This window comes from Capra hircus, chromosome 2 (assembly GCF_001704415.2).
Source record: "Capra hircus breed San Clemente chromosome 2, ASM170441v1, whole genome shotgun sequence".
Lineage (NCBI taxonomy): Eukaryota > Metazoa > Chordata > Mammalia > Artiodactyla > Bovidae > Capra > Capra hircus.
Window position 1 is genome coordinate 66,386,841 of NC_030809.1, and position 18,545 is coordinate 66,405,385.

Genomic DNA, 18,545 nt, shown 5'->3' on the forward strand with positions numbered 1-18,545 from the left:
GACACTTTTACTACTGGAGAAACCACAAGATCAAATCTCCAGGTTTCTCTTTCTTCTATCCAAATCTCCAAGCCCATGTAACTGAAGGGCTTGGAGATTCACACAGAAATTTTTACATTTTACAGAACTTTACAGAAAATCGGCATATTCTGACTGTTAGTGTTTTACTGTTCTCAGTAAAATGTGACTTGCTCTTGAGAACGATCTCCATAGGGGAATAAAATGATTCTTTTAATGTTTAATGCTTAAACATGTGAATTTCTGCACAAAAGTGCCCTATAAAAAACAGACCACCACCCATTCACTAACACATCCATCAAGCACAGAAAGCAGACCTGACCCACTGTCCCCAGGCCAGAGCTGTGACCACCCCTGCTGCCACCCAGTCCACCTTTGTAGCAATCATGAGAGCTACTGTGAGAAAGCTGGAGTAGGAAGCATAAGAAAGAGCTAAGAAAACAGAATAACCTCTTGGCTAAATTCTAAGGAGTTTGAGGCACAGGGCATCTGATTCGTAAAACCTAGAACTTTGCAAGTACAGCCATTCTAGGTATTCACTCACCATCACTCCCTGCCCTCGACAAACCAAAGTGATCTTTCCTTTGTACCCAGAAGTGAGTTTTAAGAGCATGCATGCATGCTCAGTCATGTCTGACTTTTTGCAACCCCATGGACTGTAGCCCCACCAGGATCCTCTGTCCATGGGATTTCCCAGGCAAGAAATACTGGAATGGGTTGCCATTTCCTACTCCAGGGGATCTTCCTGACCCAGGGATTGAACCCATGTCTCCAGAGTCCCCTTGTCTGTTTAAAGCAAATAACAGTTGAGACTATGTAAGGCACTGGTGGTAAAGAACCCACCTGCAGTGCAGGAGACATAAGAGACACAGGTTTGATCCCTGGGTGGGGAAGATCCCCTGGAGTGAGGGCATGGCAACCCACTCCAGTACTCTTGCCTGGAGAATCCCCATGGACAGAGGAGCTTGGCAGGCTGCAGTCCATAGGGTCGCAAAGAGCTGGACACAACTGAAGCGACTTGGCACACATGAGCTATCCTAAGTACCTGACATAAGGTAACTCATTTAATTTTCACAAGCCTAACAGGTAAGTGCAATTATGTCCATATTACAGGTGAGGTAAAAAAGCAAAGAAAGGTTGTTACTCAAGTTTCCACCCTTAGTAAGACGGCAAAATAGAATTCAAATCCATGCAGTCTGTCTGGCTCCAAAACCCTCATTCACATCATCATGTCCAGCCTCCCAAACTCTTACATACTCCCCTAGATGGGTTTTTTTTCCCCTATAAATACCAATATTTTTTTTTAATGGGAAAGTACTATATAGACCATTTTCATAACTTACTATTATCCCATCCAACAATGTATCCTGGGCATTGTCACCTCAGTACATAAATGATATTTTCTCTCAATCTTAGTTTATTTAAAACTTAAATACGGCACTTCTAATGATGAAAGTGAAAGAGAGTGAAAAAGTTGGCTTAAGGCTCAACATTCAGAAAACTAAGATCATGGCATCTGGTCCCATCACTTCATGGGAAATAGATGGGGAAACAGTGGAAACAGTGTCAGATTTTATTTTTGGGGACTCCAAAATCACTGCAGATGGTGACTGCAGCCATGAAATTAAAAGACGCTTACTCCTTGGAAGGAAATTATGACCAACCTAGATAGCATATTCAAAAGCAGACATTACTTTGCCAACAAAGATCCGTCTAGCCAAGGCTATGGTTTTTCCAGTAGTCATGTATGAATGTGAGAGTCGGACTATGAAGAAAGCTGAGCGCCAAAGAATTGATGCTTTTGAACTGTGGTGTTGGAGAAGACTCTTGACAGTCCCTTGGACTGCAAGGAGATCTAACCAATCCATCCTAAAGGAGATCAGCCCTGGGTGTTCACTGGAAGGAATGATGCTAAAGCTGAAACTCCAGTACTTTGGCCACCTCATGCGAAGAGTTAACTCATTGGAAAAGACTCTGATACTGGGAGGGATTGGGGGCAGGAGGAGAAAGGGACGACAGAGGATGAGATGGCTGGATGGCATCACCGACTCGATGGATGTGAGTTTGAGTGAACTCCAGGAGTTGGTGATGGACAGGGAGGCCTGGCGTGCTGCGATTCATGGGGTTGCAAAGAGTTGGACACTACTGAGCGACTGAACTGAACTGAACAGCAACATTATGGATGATATGTATATTTGCTTTATGAAATACAAGCTTTGTATGTACATCTTATTCACTACCAAGTTTCATTGTGCCTATGAACCCAGAAAGGTACCTACATAGCCCATACTGGGAGCTCCACAAATTCACATTTGTTCAATCAAACTGGGTTAGCTCTTTCTGAATCAAACTATACTGGGTTAAACAAGTCTTTTGGAAGGTGAACCTAACCAAACATTTAATCATTTAAAATATCTTTCCTCTAAGCTTCCAAGTTTCAAACTACCTTACAAATGAATTTTGGAATAAAGCCCATGTGTACACTGTAGGAGGGATGGAGGAGCTTATTTTAGAGATAAACAGTATAAAAAAATGAGAACATCTGTAAGTACTAGGAACTTTCACAGCCTATCAGTTCCATGCAATAAACCCTGACAATAGACTTTTTTTTTTAACTGCCTCTACCCAATCAAAGCGTATGCCCAACACCCAGAGGGGGAATTCTCCTCCACCTCACAAACCTACTTAAGTCTACAGCATCACTGACGTCTATAGCTTAGTCGCCTAGAGAAAACAGTACATATTACAGTTGATTCACGGGAAAATGTCATGTGTTCTGGTGTTCAGTAGCTACAGAATTCATCATCATCATCACCATCATGATAAAGCATATTATAAATGGGTATTTATGGAGGGACTACTCTATGCCAGGCACATAGTAACTCTAATTTTCAAAATAATGCTACAGGTAGGTATTATCTTCCACATTTTACATGTGAAGATATTAAGTCAGAGTCTTAGCAACTTTCCTATGGTTACATGACTGGCAGTATTAGAACTGGAATTGTACCCTACATCTGACTGATGCTAAAACCCCTCCTCTTTCCTATAAACCTTGAGTCCCATTCCAGCCCAACTCCTCAGGCTTCTTTTTTGGCACATCTCTTACAGAAGGGGATGTGGTTACTGAAAAGATGGATAGACACCGGAAAACAATCTCAACTGTAAACATTCCAATGACATTCAGTTCAGTTCAGTCGCTCAGTCATGTCCGACTCTGCGACCCCAAGAACCGCAGCACGCCAGGCCTCCCTGTCCATCACCAACTTCCGGAGTCCACCCAAACCCATGTCCATTGTGTCGGTGATGCCATCCAACCATCTCATCCTCTGTCATCCCCTTCTCCTCCTGCCCTCAATCTTTCCCAGCGTCAGGGTCTTTTCAAATGAGTCAGCTCTCTGCATTAATAATAAAATGACATTATGAATGTCAATTAATATCCAAGTAGAAAGATCATAAAAATAAATGTACAAACACCTTGTGATCTTAAGAGTACCAGATCAAGGAATAAAAGATGTATTAAAGAAAAAAATCATACAGCCAACTTCATACAATATTCAACCAACAGTCAACTCTTCATTTCCCAAACTTCAGTAGACACAATACTCCCTGCATTCTGCTATTAGAACAGCTAGTAGTGCACAAAGAGTAAATAAACATTTTCAGTAACCCAAGTGCTCTAGTAAATCACTTGTTTCTGTCTGAATTTTTTCCAAAGGGGAATTTTACGTCGAATAATGTTTTTAAAAGAACAAAATAGTTTCAGTTTTTAAAACCTGTTTCCGGTGTAGTACACCCCATCTCACATCACTCACCAGTTTTTGTCATAGATCAGGATAAGACAGGGCAAGACAATTTCTTGTTGCTTGGAACTGCCCTCAGCATTACAAAACATTGAGCAACCCTGGCTCGTGTCCACCAAATGCCAGTGCACGCCCCCTCCCCACTTTGAGATAACTAAAAATGGCCCTACATATTTCCAACCACCCAAACACCCAACAGGGAAGCAAGGCTCTCCCACCAAGAGCCACTGATTGCTAGACTCCTTCCTCATTCTATTTCAAGGCTGCTAGAGACTTTTACACTGTTTATGTTATTCTGCCGCAGCTGTTTATTCAATCTTTCCTGAAAGTGCTTGTTTATGGTTTCCTACTTTACCCCAAAAGTAGTTTTTTAAAAATAACACACTTGTCTGATGTTTATTTGAAAGATTTTTTTAAACTACTTTTTTAAGACCAAAAAGCTAATTTTGTGACTACATAATAATCCAATAGTATATAATTTCTAGAGACAAAATAAAAGTTAAAATGCTTTAGAATCACACTATCCTAGAATTTAAGAAATGGAAGGGAATTGGGAGTTCATCTACTTCAGGGGGTATGTAAGTCTGATGCAAAACAAAAGCAAAGAAGTTGTGCATATAAGCATTCTTCAGAGAAGAGAGTTTGGACATTTTCACATCAAGTTCTCAAAAAAAAAAAAAAAAAATCCATGATCCAAAAGAAGTTAAGGGTCAGTGATCTAACAGTTTCCTGGCAAAGCAAATGAGACCCAAAGTGGTTAAGTGAAGTGACAAGATCAAGAATGTATATACTGGATCTTCCTATGATAAACAAATAGAGCGAACTCCTAGAAATGGCCAAACTGAAGGGATAAAACATTCTACACCCCCTACTGCACAACAATTAAGTTCCTAAAAAAGCATGTTTATAATAGTCACTCATTAGGGACATAGGTTATTTTAAAGTGAAAGCTCTTGGATAAGTATCCTTAATATGTTTTAAAGTTCGGTTTTCTGATTACGAATTGATAATATCTGCCTAAAGTGTATCTATACCTTTAAATGTTACTATTACACCAGTGATAAATTCGATCCTCAAAAAAATTTTTAAACACCTATATTTCAAAAATTTAGGTTACCCAAGAAATAATTTTCTGATCAAGAAGTCTCCGGTATAAAAATACCACTTAAAAGATAATATCTCAATAGATCCTCAACAATAATCCTAGTAAGTAGGGAGGTGTTTTTTTAATCCTTACCAAAATAAAATAGGTTAAGCTAGCTACTTCAAGTATAAAACTGTTGCCAGGTAGTACCTGCACTGGCCCCAAGCACAGTGGCTCCCTTTCCAGAGTGCTTCTTCACCACAATTGCCTTTTCTAAAAACACCATACAAAAACAATTTAGTGCCACACAAGAAATAATTTTTAAAGCCATTTTTTAAGCAAAAGAAAAGGACAACTTTTTTTTTTTGTCCAAAATTGACAAAGAAGAAACTTCCACAGAACATGAAAAATTCTACGTTAAGCCCCTGACTTACAATTTCTATAGAGTACATTACTGAACAAAATGAAAATAGTTCAAATAGTTTGGATAGATCAGTAACAAATCATCAAAACTGGGAAACATTACTCCCAGTCTATGGCTGCCAATCAATGGGTTATTATTACCATCAGATAAATAAAACAGAGTTGTAACTGATTTTCCGCTTTGTGGATGAAAATCAAAGTTTACATTTGCCAGTGAAAAAACTTCCAGGCAAAAGGCATTTGAAAACAAACACACAAACAAAATCTCCTGAAGAATCGACTAAGAATCAATTGTATTTTAACAATTGCAACACCCCCAAAACCAAACAAGATCTTTAGTCTTCAGAGGAAAGCAGTCACAGAAGTGTGTTTATTCCCTCAGATTACCCTGTCTCTTCAGGTACTTAGGTCAGAAAGATTACTCAATAATAAAATTAAATTACTATCTCCCACTTTCTTATCCTATGCTCTAGTAATTAGAAAGGCATTCTCAAAATAGAACAAGTGTCATAATTAGAAAAACACAAATCAATGAAACTCTCCTTTAAAAAAATCATACAGATGTGATTCATAGGCTACAGACACTTAGAACTTCTAGGAAAAACACATGTCAGCCTTGAAGACCCTGCAGCTCATCTTTCCTATCAACATTAAAATCCAAACACTATTAAACAAGCAATATTTGCATCTCATTACTGCTTTTAAATAACAAATCTCAGCCCATAAAAAGGTTACTCCATCGTTTCAGAATAATTTTCTGATAACGATGAAAATAAGCTCTTTAAATTACTGAACTGCATTTTAAACTTTCCGCCATACGTAGAAGCAACAGTTGTCAATTTAAAAAGAATTAACCTCTTTTAAACATACATGATTCATAGCTTTGTCACTTTATATCAGATACGTACTGAGAACTGTAACAAAACACTGCTCAACATAATGACCAGAGAAAGAATGAAAGGAGGGAACAGGAAGAGTACATGGCTATTAAGGGGGAGAGGAAGGGGGGATATTAAAGGGGTCCCACCATTCATTTTCACTCAACTGTTCCCTATCAAGGCCAAATCCCAAAATTAGAAGATACAAGCTGGCCATTGCCAGGCTGCCTTCATTCCTCCTGAACCCAAGACTGGAGCCTGACTTCCCCTGAAACCACTGCAATATTGATCCCTGCCAGTCTCAGTGCCCCAGTTGTCAAGACTATTCATTCCTTCTTGAAGCATTTCCTCAATAACCCTACAGAATAGTCAGCTCTCCTTGGTATTTTTTCCTAGACTATCTAGCTAACGCCATACTTCACTAACTTTTTGCCAATACTAACTGGACATAGGTCATTATCACTTAAGTTTTAGCACCCTTTCCCCCTCGTCCCCCATTATACCCACACTGCTTTCCTTTTCTAGATTGCCAATCTTCAGTGACCAAGCCTAAAATCTCGGAAACTATCACCAACTGACTTCTAGGTCCTGGCAAGAGTTCTCTTTGGCTTTACCTCATACCTACTCCAGAGGTCTCCAACTAAAATCCAAAATGCCAAAGTCCCACTCCTCAGCCCAATATCTACAAACCTTTTGGCGGATTATAAGCGTACTATCAATACAATACCAACCTTTCCAGATCCTTTCCCCTCCTAAGCCTGAGTCTGGTCTCCTTGGCTACAAGCCTACCAAGTCCTGACAGCTCTAAGCTTGACAGCTCGCCGACTCTACCCCTTCATATCTTCGAGGTCGCCCTTCCCGCCGTCCGCCAGCCTTCTTTCCGCCCGGGCACTCTTCCACTGTCCAGGGAGTCTCGGCCTCTCCTAGGCCCTCTCCCTGACCCAGACGTCCCCTTCCGGATCTCGCCGACCCTCCTCCAGGTAAGCGGAGCTCCGGAGGCCCCATCTGTGGTCCTGGCTCCTCACACTTGCCAGGAGGGTTCCCAGGTTGCAAAAATGCAAGCAGTTCCTCTCCCCGAAGGCACCCCTTTCCTCAGGCTATTTCCCTCAGCATCAAGTCACTCGCGCTTCCCTAGGGGACCCCAACTCACCCCCGCCTCCGCCATCTTCTGGGACCGGCCCCCGACCCCCCTCCGCCTCTTCCTCCTCCCCTCCCACAACTCCGCCCGAGCTCCACTGCGCCTGTGCGGCCGATGCTCAGAGGCTCAGACGATCAGGGCAGAATAACTTCCGGTTCCCACAGGGGCCAGGTGGAAGGCCGGAGAGCCGGGGCAAAAGAACTTCCGGTCTCCGCGAGGGTAGCGGCACCTGTAGGCGTGGGCCGTCGATTGGTGGAGACTACCAGATCAGCTGTTGTTTGCTGACCGGGCAGTCGTGGGTTGTGAGGATTGCCCAGACCCTGTGGGCGGTGCCAGAGAATCGTGCAGCTACTCACGCAAACCCTTGGCGCGTCCTTCTCTTCGGAGCTGAAATCGGAGTTCTGGAGCGCAGGTCGCCGGTCCTCCTGCTAAGGATGCAGACAGTATCTTTTGTGATTTCGCCGACCTTTATTCTTTACCTTTTTTTCCTTCCCTTCTAAAGTCATAACTTATTTGGGGAGAGAGCGTAATTGATAATTCTCTCTTTTCCATCCCACAGCACTTTATGCGGCATTCATTAATAATCGTTCCCCAAATTTGACCAGGTAAAGCGGTATGGGGACAGTTTTCATAGAAAGGGCTTTTGAGGTTTACAGCGAAGTCGATTTTGCGAAGTAAAATACAAACGACCAAGAGGAAAATACAAAGTAGAGAAATTACAACCCTTTATTTGTCAGAAGTAGTATCATAATATGGTTGTGGTCAGGTTACAGTGTTTTTGTGGAAAGTTTTTACATGAAGTTTGGGCCTGGAATTACTGTTTAAGAGCTGTGCAAAGAAGTGTATTGGTGAAATTCCTTTGTTTTGTTTTGTTTTGTTTTTACTTTGAACTGATTAATGATGCTATGTTTCTGACTTTTTTATGGGAATGTTTATTTGTGAAAAATTTGAAGGCGATATTAAATTTGCACCAAAATACACCTAAGCAAGTATTTACATGGCCTTTTTTATTTTGTTTAATGTTTCCTAAAGATCGTAAATTTCTCTCCTGTAGGTTTTCACACTACCAGTAGGAAAAAAAAAAATGGATAAGGATGAATTATACTGAATGGATGAGCAATTTTGAAAAGAGAAAAGCTCCCAGAAAAGAGACAGTAACTTCAAAATGTCCTTACATCCGGGGCCCTCTTTAAAGCAGCATGAGTCCTATTCATCAGCGTCTTGCCTTTTTCAAACACTTAAAAATTGTCTTCAAGAAATTACTTATGGAAAATTTTATCCTGGAGAGGCTTTTGTTTTAGTTTAAATATTTATTGATTTCAAGAAGAGACAAGACCTAAAAAGCAAGAACCATGTGGCACCAATTTCTAAGTTTCTTACATCCAACACAGTCATTCCTATTGCGGTATAGAGCAGAATACAAAGTCCTCAGGAGAAACACAGAGAACCACTGTCTTCTGATTAAGTTTGGGGACAGTTTTCATGGATTATAAGGAGGCAGATATTATGGGGCTGTGCATTCTGGTGAGAGCTCAGAGATGGGAAAACTTGAAATAGATGATGGAGCCTGGCGCATGGACAGATGTCTTGAGACATGAGATCTGAATGTCATACTCATGAATTTGGACTAAGCATTTGTTATTATCATGGAAACGTGAAAATCGCAAATTGCTTGATGCCAGAATATAAATTGATGAAGAACTGTGAGAAATTGGAATAACTGGGTTACTTTGAAACTGGTGTAATGTGGCTGAGAGAACACTGGTGAAGGATTCTTGAAACCTGGTGCTCTGACAGCACGTGCATAATCATGTCCAAAAAATTCACTTTTTTTGGCCTTTTTTCTCGTTTGTAAGATGAGGGGTTGGTCTAGGTTATTTCTAAGGTCCTTTTCATAGGCAAATGTATCAATGATTTGATAATTCTGTAACTTAAGAAAAACATTTTTTCCATTAACCTTACATGTTGTTTGGCTTCCCAACTGAATGGGACAAAAGATAAACTGGAAAACAAAACCTTTCTTACTTAGCTAACATAAACACCCACAGAAGTTTATTTACCTTGTTAAAGTGAGATGTTGTTAGACTAGCATTAATTATTGCCCAAGAGTTGATGACTAAGCCTCTAAGAACCTGGACTTGGAAGCCTTACCCAAATTAAAACCATCTCCCTGAGGAAAACAAAAAAAAAAGTGTTACATTTTTCCTAGTCAAGAGCTAGAAACTGGAACACTAGTGACAGCAGTACTAGTTTTGATGTAGGAATACATATAGTTGTGGGACACAAAAAGTCAAGGATTTTTGCCTTTTTGAGAGTCCAGGATGGACTATTTATTCATCCAGTCTTTAACAATGATTACCTGAACATCATGCACCCCCCCAGGCACTTGGCACTGAATCCCAGGAGGAAAGTGACCTTTCCTGCCTTCTGAAGTTTGCAGTACATTTGGGGAAACACACAGTAAATAGTTAATATATAATTTCAAAGTGAGACAAGTGATGACAATGAACATCTCCCTATGCAATAGAAAATAAAGGGGAAAACCTGGAGGCTAGATATGACTTCAGGTGTGACTTGAAGATAGGAATCTTCCAAGAGCAGGGTGAAGAGCAAGAGTGAAGGTACTAAAGCTGCAAAATCTGTACATTCCAGGAATTGAAGGCAAAGCAGCTAGTGGCTAGCGATTGAGAAGAAGGTTACAAATTAAGATTGTGTGTTAACATTGTGACGTACTATATGCCAGTGTGTGTGTGTGCGTGTGTGTGCGTGCACACGCTCAGTCACATCTGACTCTTTGTGACCCCATGGACTGTAGACCTCCAGGCTTCTCCATCCATGGAATTTTCCAGGGAAGAATACTGGAATGGGTTGCCATTTCCTGTTCCAGGGCATCTGCCCATCCCAGGGATCGAAACTGCATCTCCTGTGTCTCCTGCATTGGCAGGTAGATTCTTTACCACTGTACCACCACTATGTGCCAGGCACTATGCTGAATTCCATTTCTTTTCAGATGCTCCAAACCCCTTCAAAACAGTTACTACATAGTAGATGAGAAATTAAGATCAAGAGCTGTGTTCTCAACCTTGGCTGCATAATAAGATCACCTGTGAATCTATTAAAATTTCTAGTCCCTGAGCCTCACCCTCCATATATTCTGATTTAATTGGGCTGAAGTGGGGGCTTGGGCCCTTCTAATAAATCCCTTGTGTAATCTTAACATGAAGCCAGAATTGAGAATTGCAGTCTTAAAAGTTAATTTGCTCAGGGTCAGTTAGCAACTAAGAGGCAGAGGAGGCAGAAATTAAACCTAGATCTGTCTGATTCTAAAACCTGTGCTCTTAGCTACTCATTAGTGCTTAACATTCAACTACATGTAACACTAGCTACATACTAAGAATTTTATAAAACACAGAAATAAAAATGAACAAGACAAAGGCCTTGCCTTCCATAAACTCACGTCTTTTAAGGCAGAAACCTCAGTAAATGAAGCTTGGCCCGCTCATGTAGGCAGAAGCAAGTCATCTGAGGACTTCCCTTGAGATTAGTTATGTTCATATTTCAAGCTAGATTGGCACTGAAGGTAACTGATGCATCAGGGAATCTATGTGGGTGGATATTGCAGTCATCGTTTAAAAGGTGGTACAAGCCTGAACTAAGACAATGGCTAGGGTGCAGAGAATGTGCAGGACTTGCTGATTGCTGATGCTAGGGTGAGGACAAACAAGAAAGAAGTGGAAGATGAATTCAGAGTTTTGAGTTTCATAGACTGGCTAGAAGTGAACACCACTGGTCTAGAACAAGAACACAGAACTGGCATCTGGGGTTCAACAAGTTTGAAATACTTGTTGGACATTTAGGTAAAACTCTTGATTGGAGTGTTGGTAATGTGTGTCTGAAATTGAAGTGAACAAATGGATAGAAATAGAGTTCTGGAATCCTTGACCTCCAGGTGATAGTTGAAGGCATGCTTTGCATAGTGTGTATGTTGTGTATGGAATTTTTTAAAAAGATAGCAGACATCGAGAGGGGAAAAAATCCACAAAACCTGATATTGCTATATTTGAACAGTTCAATAAAGCTATTTTTATCCACAGTGATATTAAACCAGTCAACTTGTGATTATTCATGATGAGATTTTAATACTTTGCAGACCTTTTCTGGCCATACAGCCAATTTAACAGATAATGCATAGTCATGGAATGCAAACCAATTTTAAATATTGGCCAAATATTTAAGAATGCTATATGATGCATTCAAAATGTAATAGAAATATCTTACAACAGTGTTTACACACATAAATAATTTGTATGTAACCTTAGTTTTGATTTTGATTATTTTAATATTACTTAGACTTAAAACAATTGTAATGTTCTAGATATAAAACTAGTTAGAAAATTCTTAGGCTTAACTCATACATCTATAAACCAAAACATTTGCAAAATAAATATGAACAAAGGATTAAAAATGTAATCTTCAAGTTACAGAATGTAAAAGATATTTTTGAAATTGAAGCATTTCAGTAAATATTGAAATGAACCAACTGGGCATGGAACAACAGACTAGTTTCAAATTGGGAAAGGACTATGTCAAGGTTGTAAATTGTCACTCTGCTTATTTAACTTATATGCAGAGTACATCATGTGAAATGCCAGGCTGAATGAAGCACAGCTGGAATCAAGATTGCCAGGAGAAATATCAATAACCTCAGATATGCAGATGATACCATCCTTATGGCAGAAAGCAAAGAAAGCTAAAGAACCTCTTGATGAAGGTGAAAGAGGAAAGTGAAAAAGCTGGCTTAAAACTCAACATTTAAAAAAAAAGATGATAATAGCTTCTGGACCTATTATTTCATGGCAAATAGATGGGGAAACAGTGAAAGATTTTATTTTCTTGGTCTCCAAAAGCACTGCGGACAGTGACTGTAGCCATGAACTTAGAAGACACTTACTCCTTGGAAGAAAAGCTATGACCAAACCTAGACAGCATATTGAAAAGTAGAGACATTACTTTGCCAACAAAGGTCCATATAGTAAAAGCTATGGTTTTTCCAGTAGTCATTTACACATGTGAGAGTTGGACCATAAAGAGGGTTGAGTACCAAAGAACTGATGCTTTCAAACTGTGATGTTAAGAGAAGACTCTTGAGAGTCTCTTGGAATGCAGAGAGATCAAACCGGTCAATCCTAAAGGAAATTAACCCTGAATATTCATTGGAAGGACTGATGCTGACGCTCCAATAATTTGACCACCTGATGCAAAGAGCTGACTCACGGGAAAAGACCCTGATGCTGGGAAAGATTGAAGGCAAGAGGAGAAGGGGATGGCAGAGGACAAGATGGTTGAATGGCATCACCAACTCAGTGGACAGGAGTTTGAGCAAGCTCTGGGAGATGGTGAAGGATGCAGAATCCTGGTGTGCTGCAGTCCATGGGGTTGCAAAGAGATGGACATGACTGAGCAAGAGAACAACAACAACAGCAATAAATATTGAAATAATTGTTACAGAATGAATTATTTTTGAGGTAATACATGCTCTTAATTGCAGTTTATCATGTGATGGCTCAATTCTTTCAATACTTCTCTTTATTAAACCTTTATTTATACAGTTATCCCTACCATTACTTGATGTTCATTTAGAGCAAGTGATAATTTAAATGCATCTCTGATTTTTAATCAGTGTAAGACTATTAGAAGCCAGTCTTAAGAGAAATCATATAGCAGTACTCTGTTAGAATGTTTTACCGATACAATTCAAAACACGCTTGAATTGATATTTGAAGCTTATCGTGTAACTAAAATCATATCATTTCAAAATTCTCCAATAAAATTATGTACTACTGAGAATATATTCATGTCCTCTAAAGATCTTCAAACACTACTTTGAAAAAACTATCATAATCTATCCAGTGTTTTTTCTGATTTATATCTTATAAAATTCCTCAGCATAAATCTCCAATTCTCAAAAAGTATTCCATAGAATTAATAGTAACAGGAATATGTGAGGAAAATGGGATTCTGTACTCATATTTGGTAAGCATTAAGTTCAGTTCAAACGCTCAGTCATGTCCGACTCTTTGCGACCCTGTGAACCGCAGCACGCCAGGCCTCCCTGTCCATCTCCAACTCCTGGAGTCCACCCAAACCCATGTCCGTTGTGTCGGTGATGCCATCTAACTATCTCATCCTCTGTCATCCCCTTCTCCTGCCCTCAGTCTTTCCCAGCATCAGGATCTTTTCAAATGAGTCAGCTCTTCACATCAGGTGACCAAAGTATTGGAGTTTCAGCTTTAACATCAGTCCTTCCAGTGAACACCCAGGACTGATCTCCTTTAGGATGGACTGGTTGGATCTCTTTGCAGTCCAAGGGACTCTCAAGAATATTCTTTAACACCACAGTTCAAGAGCATCAATTCTTCGGCGCTCAGCTTTCTTTATAGTCCAACTCTCACGTCCATACATGACCACTTGAAAAACCATAGCCTTGACTAGAAAGACCTTTGTTGGCAAAGTAACGTCTCTGCTTTTGAATATGCTGTCTAGGTTGGTCATAACTTTCCTTCCAAGGAGTAAGCATCTTTTAATTTCATGGCTGCAATCACCATCTGCAGTGGTTTTGGAGCCCAAAAAAATAAAGTCAGCCACTGTTTCCAGTGTTTCCCATCTATATGCCATGAAGTGATGGGACCGGATGCCATCTTAGTTTTCTGAATGTTGAGCTTTAAGCCAACTTTTTCACTCTCCTCTTTCACTTTCATCAAGAGGCTCTTTAGTTCCTCTTCACTTTCTGCCATAAGGGTGGTGTCATCTGCATATCTGAGGTTATTGTTATTTCTCCCAGCAAGCTTGATTCCAGCTTGTGCTTCATCCAGCCCAGCGTTCTTATGATGAACTCTGCATATAAGTTAAATAAGCAGGGTGACAATATACAGCCTTGACGTACTCCTTTACCTATTTGGAACCGGTCTGTTGTTCCATGTCCAGTTCTGACTGTTGCTTCCTGACCTGCATACAGGTTTCTCAAGAGGCAGGTTAGGTGGTCTGGTATTCCCATCTCTTTCAGAATTTTCCACAGTTTCTTGTGATCCACACAGTCAAAGGCTTTGGCATAGTCAATAAAGCAGAAGTAGATGTGTTTTGGAACTCTCTTGCTTTTTAGATGATCCAGCAGATGTTGGCAATTTGATCTCTCATTCCTCTGCCTTTTCTAAAACCAGCTTGAACATCTGGAAGTTCATGGTTCACGTATTGCTGAAGCCTGGCTTGGAGAATTTTGAGCATTACTTTACTAGCATGTGAGATGAGTGCAATTGTGCGGTAGTTTGAGCATTCTTTGGCATTGCCTTTCTTTGGGATTGGAATGAAAACTGACCTTTTCCAGTCCTGTGGCCACTTCTGAGTTTTCCATATTTGCTGGCATATTGAGTGCAGCACTTTCACAGCATCATCTTTCAGGATGATGCTCAACCAGAATTCCATCACGTCCACTAGCTTTGTTCATAGTGATGCTTCCTAAGGCCCACTTGAAGGTAAACATTGGATTAGAAAAAATGTTTGGGAATGCATGTAAGAATTAAAGATTTTAAAATTTAAAAAATTAAAAAAAAAATAAAGAGCAATGAGTTATTGAAAACAAAAAAATTAAACAGATGTTGTCAATATGGGGATTCTGAGATCCTATAGTATTCCAGGACAAAATTTGTCCCATAAAACAATTTTTCCTTCTTTGGAGTATCTCACAGAGCTCACAGTTGGCTATGTTTATACACTGTCAAATAAATATCCCTCTCTAATATGTTTAGGAGAAGTTTAAGTAATGAATTTGTATTTTACAGTGAAAAGTGTTTATGAAATCCTCTGTCATCAGTCAGTCCATCATGATCTACATAGTAAGCAGGCTCATCCAGCTTATGGCACCTTTGCAGTGCCTAGGGTGGTGCCTAGTCCGTAAGGAGCTCAATAAATATTTATAGGGTTAATTTTTTGTTGTATTTGTTGTCTTATGTCAATAGTAATTGCTACTATTTTGGTTTCATGAACTACATAGCCTCTAAAGAGAGGTCTATGATCAGAAAACTATTTTAACCTAACCTTTTTATATAATAAGTGTATAACTTGAAGTAGCAGAAATATGGGCTTCCCAGGTGGTTCAGTGAGTTACAAATCTGTCTGCAATGCAGGAGACGTAGGCATATGCAAGTTCACTCCCTGGGTTGAGAAGATCCCCTTGAGGGTGGCATAGCATCCCACTCCAGTATTCTTGTCTGGAGAATTCCATGGACAGAGGAGCCTGTCAGGCTATATAGTCCATAGGGTCGCAAAGAGTCAGACATGACTGAAGCAACTTAGCACAGCAAAAATACATTTATCTTAGAATGTTCTAATACAGCAGGCTCTAGACACATGAAGCTATTTAAATTACTTTAAATAAAATAAAAATTCAGGTCCTCAGTTGCACTAGCCACATCTCAAGAGCACAGTAACCCCATGTGGATGGACACTGAAGATTTTAAAACTTTTCTATCATCACTAATTTTACTGGAAAGCACTATATTAGATGATTTATGTGAATCAGTCTTCCTCAAAATACAAGAAAAACATTAAGAAAGAAAGGCAAAATCATTATCTACCACCAATTTGTCCACCTAAAATGTACTGGTTCTTTTAGCATATTGGAGACAGAATTATGTAGTGCAAAGGAGTTGCACTTAATTGTGGTTTTTTAATTTTACTTTGGGAAAAAGTCTGAGTTATGGCATTCTAAATGTTCAGACTTGGCACCAGCTTCTTCCAGAGGGACAGGCCAATTTCAAAAGGCAGTTTGGTTTCTCAGCAAGAATCATGAGTGAGTGACCTGTAGAAAGTCTATAGCATGTTAATGTGGGCCAAGTTATAAAAAGATAAAAAGCATCCCACTGGAAACCGTGTTTATTTGAATGTATTTTAAGTATTACCTTAAAAACATCAAAGAGCTAAAAAGATAAAGAGGGATTAGCAGGCAAAAATCTAAGGGAAAATGAGACCCCAGAAAAGTAAGCATAGCAAGGAAGCTGCTCTTGCCCAGAAATTATTTGCTGATTGGGAAAAATTGAAATTCTGTCTTGACAGACTTTTCAGACAAGAGACTATGTAAAATCATGAAGTCTGCTAAGTTTGGGGTCAGAGACCTCAAATTTAAAAGACAAGACCCTGGGACTTCTCCAGTGGTTAAGAATCCACCTCTTTCTCATATTCTTTTCCATTATAACTTGTCACAGGACATTGAATATAGTTCCCTGTGTGATACATTAGGACCTTGTTGTTTGTCCATCTTGTGCATATAGTCTGCATCTGCTAATCTCAAGCTCCCATACCCTCTCTTCCCTGCCATCCCCTGCCCCCAACTCTTGGCAACCACAATCTGTTCTTTATGTCTGTGATCTGTTTCAGGATCTTCCTACATCCTTTGTCAGTATTTTGAGAAGACAGGAGTCCTTTCACAGAGGGAAAGGATGAGCCCAAGATTTACTATTAGTTGAGTCAGAATAGAAATCAGATCTTCTGATTCCTAATTCCTTGCTTTAAAAAAAAGAATAAAAAAAGAATTTATCTTGTTCTCAGGACCGTGCTTTAAATCTTTTAGATCATGTAACAGAAATTTTTTTCTAGTGTACTAGCTTAACAAACAGCAATAGATAATTAACAGTGACAATCATGGATAATTCTTGGTATATTTGTAGGCAAAGCTTTTATTCATTTTCTTGATAATATGCCCAGAATGTTCAATATAAATTATTTATCATTTTGTAGCTCCATACACTGAGGTCACCCACTATTCAGTAGTAGTCACAAATGTGAGCTAATTTAGTAGGGACACTTATCTTTTTTTTATGAAAACTCAGTAAATATCTTCTGCAATTACTGACCTTAGCTTGCTTGTAATTTTTAAATTGAGGATGAGCTCTATACCACACTCAAACAAACTGGAAGAAAAAAGGAATGATGGAGGTGCTTATAAATCAATCTGGTCACAGACAGGTAAACTAACCTGAATTTTCATGGTTGAATTTCTTCCATCTGTGATAATTAGTAAGATCAATGCTGGCTACAGAAAAAAAAAAAAAATGTGGTCAAAGAGTGGGGCAGGATGGGGAACAAGGCAGGTTAAACCTCCAATCTTCTGAAAGAAGGCAGTGAGAAGAGCGTTCACCATTTAGATTTGGCCTTGATGTAACCCTTTCAGGGTGCTTTTTGGGTTTGTTAGGAAGCAGTGATGACTAAAGTCAATAAATTGAATGTATATAAAATCAAATGGTCCCTGTAAGGCTTGGTATGTATCATCAGGCAACAAATAAACTAAACAAAGCCCAAACAAGGTCACCATGGATGAGCAAGCAAATGCAAAACACAACTCTGAGACAAAGTCACTGAGGTATAAAACATCAGGGTGAGAAGACAACTGGAAAGATTATAGACTATAAACTATTTGTCAGAGAGGCAATGATAGAGACCAAGAATAAAGAGGCGACACTAGCTATTAATTATTACAAGGGCCCATACAATTTGAGGTCAAAAAACACAACAAGGTGCTGAGAGATTTCTCTCCTGCTAATTCACCACATGGTCATTCTAGCTCTGCAACACTCCTTCATTCAAATGAATGCACACCTGAGGGCTTATACAGCTTTCAGTCTCCCAAAGGCAATATGAGTATTCTAAATTCTAAATGAACTTAAGCTAGACTCACAGTTGTCTAAAAGTGTATAATGCTTTTATACGGGGATCAAAAAAGTAGTAGAGAATTTCCTCTGGCTTCCCAATTATATATACATGTGGGGGGTACATCTATATACAAACAGCAGAATATTTTATCTGATCCAAATGGAGGACATAAATGACTAAACATTTCAAAATTCCCTAAAAGAAGTATGCATAAGGCTAGGTGATGTAATGACTTCCCTGGTGGCTCAGACAGTAAAGCGTCTCTCTACAATGTGGGAGACCTAGGTTCAGTCCCTGGGTTGGGAAGATCCTCTGGAGAAGGAAATGGCAACCCACTCCAGTACTCTTGCCTGGAAAATCCCATGGATGGAGGAGCCTGGTAGTCGACAGTCCATGTGGTCGCAAAGAGTCGGACACGACTGAGTGACTAAACTTTTGATGTAAAATACACCAATTGAAATTCAAGGGCTTGAATTTAGATTTCTTCTGGAAATTGTTGT